The sequence below is a fragment of the Triticum dicoccoides genome, chromosome 7A (assembly GCF_002162155.2).
Source record: "Triticum dicoccoides isolate Atlit2015 ecotype Zavitan chromosome 7A, WEW_v2.0, whole genome shotgun sequence".
NCBI lineage: Eukaryota > Viridiplantae > Streptophyta > Magnoliopsida > Poales > Poaceae > Triticum > Triticum dicoccoides.
Window position 1 is genome coordinate 14386809 of NC_041392.1, and position 4248 is coordinate 14391056.

Genomic DNA, 4248 nt, shown 5'->3' on the forward strand with positions numbered 1-4248 from the left:
CTACGGCCCGAAGGGCGGCGTAGTGACGGTGCGTGGGTCGGGGCAGCCACAGGTTAGGCCTCGGGCGGCGGCGGGGACTACATGCCGCGGCATTATAGCCCGAAGGGGCGACGCAGCGGCGACGTGCAAGTCCATGCATCTGCGTGAAGAACCACGGGCGGCGACGCTGCGGCACCCCTATGCTCAATCGGTGGAGGGGCGTGCTCTAATCAGGGATGATCTTCACAGGACCCGCGGAGGCACGCACAAACGACTACCTAGGTCGGTCGCGCGACACGGATGAAGCGCAGCGGCGACTAGGTGATCAATCTGGCCGCTCGCAGGGTCGGGTCGACGGCGGATGATGAGGTGGCTGAGCCACCGAGGCCACGCGCGAGGGACGCGTGAACAGCCTGCCCGTGCATGCGGCCCATGCCCGAGAGGGGCGCAAGTGACACATCAAAACACAGCTGGTCCTCGCATCATGCGTGGCGTGGCGCCTGGGCCGGTGGACGGATGCAGCAAGCGGGGTGGAGGTGAGGTGATGCAGGATCTGATCAGATCAGGGCGACGACGCTCGATGTAGAGCGACAGGCGGGTAGATGCGTGAACAATGGTCGGGACGGGCCGCCACAACTCGTGAGGCCGCCAGGTCAGGGAGAAGGCCAAGTGGTCGTGCCAGTGTCGGATAGAGGCGCGCGGGTGTCGACGGCGATGGCGCCAATGCAAATTGATCTTAGATCATAAAATAAAAAATAAACGCTAATAAAAAGACCAGCAAGAGGGAGAAAACCCCGGATCTAAGGGTCAGGAAAAAGACTCTCTACGGCAGCCAATCAACTCGACTGGCGGACAAACCCTAGGTACAAGCGGCGTGGCCCCCGACGGCGTGCATGGAGGCCGACCGCCCCAGGGGCAACGCGCGGGACGGAAGTGGCGGCGACGACTAAGGTTGGATCGGTTAGACTGATACCATGTTAGAAGGGAATAGAGAGGATTGATGGAATCAATGTTTATTGATTGAGCCTCGTGTGCATATATATAGACGTAAAATGACCAGTTCGGAGTACAAGACAAAACAAGGCACGACCGATATTCAAATTCAATCCATAAGAGGATGTATAGATGGAGGTAGGCTCTGGCGACTCCCTGGGCGCCCCGGGGTGCTCCCGGACGCGTCCCCAGCTCCTCTTCTCCCCTTCCTCAGCTGCGCCGCCGGTCCCGGCCCCTCCCGCACGACCCCGATGGGCAGACCTGCTGGACGACACCGACCCTGAGGCTGACCCCCTAGAGGAGCGCCTCGGCTGCTCTGCCTCCCCCTCCCTTGCCCCCCAGGCGATGACTTACGCGGACGGTGGCCTCGGCCCTGTCTCGCGGTCGCCTCGGCACGCAAGGACGGCGAGCCCTGGCCGCTCGCCTTGCCGCACGGGTTCGGGTATGAGGGCCGGGGGTGGATGCCGCTGGCGCTCTTGGGGGGTCTCCGGGCGCTCCGAGCTCGGTCCGACACGGTCCTCATGGCATGCTCCTTCTTCCTCCCCAGCCACCGGCTCCTCCATCCTCCCCACATTGTCATCCTGCCCTCCACCGCCGGCCTCCTCGTCTCCCATCGGCCGACATTCGCCATTTCGCCCCCTCATCGCGTCCTTCGCCAACAGGATTGGCCTTTTTCGGCCTCCTCTTTCTCGCGCTCGTCGGCGTGCCTGCCCTGTTGGTAGCGGCGACGGCTAATGCTCATGGAGGAGAAACCCTCCTAGCCAGAGACGCCCCCCGCTCCCTGGGCCGCTCGTTGTTGGTCCTCCCCGCGTCGGGCCGCCCCCCTGTGGGCCGGGCTGGTGACCTTGACCTGGCCTGCGGGTTTGTGGGGCCCATCTGCTGCAGGCTGTCCTCCCCCTCTCCAACCAGGCCGCCTGTGCGGCCCACCATCGGCCCAAGAGGCGGTTTTATCTGGCCGCCCTAGGGTTCCCTCGCCCCTCATTCCCCAACCACTACTACCAAACCTCGACAGACCTCTCCCCGCGCGCTGTCTCGGCCTTCCCCCGTCGGCAACCTCCCACCGTCTCGCGAGCCCCCCGCCTCCCAGACCCCCCTGCCATGACGAGGGACTAGGATGACGGGGCCGCACGGTATAAGTGCCACTGTGAGGAGCGAAGGGACCTTCCTCGCCCCTCGTCGGACGCCATGCGCCGAGAGGAAGACCTTTGTCACCAACTTTCATCCCGGTACTCCCACCGCATCACTATTAGCGCTGGTCGCCACTCCCCTGGTCGTGACGAGCGCCGCTCCCTGAATCGCTACTCTCCCGCCCGCAACTCGGCCCAGGGCCGGTCGCGCTCTCCCCCGCCGGCCGCTAACCACCGTGGTTCATGGCGCCGCTCCCTGTCTCCCCGCTTCGGCGGGAGCGCAGTCCGTCCACTGCCCTCCACGTTCGCCCCTCACCGCCCTGCCCGGCTTCCCAGGCTGCTCTTGTCCCCCGTCGCTACCAGCGACCGCATGTGGCCTCAACTTCTGCCTCGAGTGCCCCGCGGCCGCCTTGGGCAGAAGAAGAAGCGCCGCGGTCAGGGACGGGCAGGGGCGGCCCAGCCGGCTCCAGCTCATCCTCTGCGCCAGTGGTCGACTCTGCCTCCGCCAATGTGAAGTGCTTCAACAGTGGTCTTCTCAGCAAGTTGAAGCATCACAGGATCAAGACAGGATGCAAGTTGGCACAAAGGTCTGACGCATTTGCTTGAGGTTATCATCACTACCGAAACAGGGCTCGATGCCGACGGCCGCAGGCCATCGGCATAGGCCCCTTTACCGTCGGCATAGGCTGCGGCAGGGGTAGCTGATAGGCGTGCCTTGGATCAATGACGTGGCAGGTGCAGCGGATCGATGATGTGGACTCGAGCTATGCCGACGGCCATCGTCCCTCCCGTCGGTATAGAGCTGACGGCGTGCACCGCCCGTCACATGCCGGGCCCACCTCTATGCCGACGGGCCAGGTATGCCGACGGCTACTGTAGGCGTACGCAGAGTTATGCCGGCGCCCGTTGGCAAACCTGGGGATAGCCCGATGGCTTGGGTACGCCCACGGCCTGACCTTGGCTTTCGGCATATCTCAGAGTAGGGCGACGGGGGCCGTCGGCATTATTTTGGCAGTCGGCATCGAGCCCTGTTCCGGTAGTGCGATCAGCCAGCTGCCAACGCCCAACTGGGATGGTACTTGCCATGCACTGCCTAACCGAAGGACCTAGTCTCATTTCTGTGCACATGTTGGGCACACAAAGAAAATTCTTCCGAGAAATCTGTCGGATTCGGTCTGTCTCTCTCAGGCTAGCTAGCTACTTGCAGTGACTTGCATACACTATCCAGAAGAGAAGCAGCGAGAGGCCAGGATGGTGCACCTCAATTTTCTGTCCTTCATTTTCTGTCGATGGACAGTGGACCAACACATTGAACTGTCCTTTTCTCTTCATCTAATACCTTTTCCTCGTGCCGCGCGGCAAGAAAAATAATTGGCCTCCAGTTAGCCACGTTTCAGCGGCAGCTTCTTTTCTCCTGCCATATAACTAGAACGTATAAACACTTGCTGAAGAAAATGAAGAAAAAGGATCGACAGCTATTGGAGATGCCCTAAGCCCGGGTGCATGCACGCTACTCCCTCCGTTTCTAAATATATGACTTTTTAGATATTTCAATAAAGACTACATACGGATGTATATAGACATATTTTTTTACTGTAGATTCTCTCATTTTGCTCTGTACATGACTATACGTGGTCCATATTGAAATCTTTTAAAAGACTTGTATTTAGGAACGGAGGGAGTAATGAAGTAGATCTTCTAGTTTGGTCTCTTACTAATCACAGTACTCCATGTCACTATGTCAGTATTTAATACTATGTAGTTTTATTTTAGTTGGTGATCCACTTTTGCCGGCAAGTCGACTGATTTTTTCGTTTCCGAGGCTTGACTGACTTCACGCATATTACACAGCTGCATCTGAAGTCACGCTGCTATATACATCCAAATTTTGGAGACTCTAGCTATTACATGTGATCGGATCCGCATTAATCGCCCGCATTAACTGGAGCTGGCAAGAGATTGAAGAGACGATGGTGATCAGCCCCAACTTCAATGGTTCAATGATGTTTATGTATAATTATGACATCTATGACATACTTATTAAGATACCTATTGTACATGGTCATAGGAGGTTTCACCAGATTATATGTCTATCTATCTATCTTTTCAAGAATTTCTGGGACATCTCTCTCTCTCTCTCTCTCTCTAT

At 58.4% G+C, this 4248-nt stretch overlaps 1 pseudogene; it reads left to right on the forward strand.

Annotated features, from left to right (window-relative positions):
• The first annotated feature begins 2822 nt into the window (after window positions 1-2822).
• LOC119332858 overlaps window positions 2823-4248 on the forward strand; it is an 11661-nt pseudogene continuing 10235 nt past the window's right edge.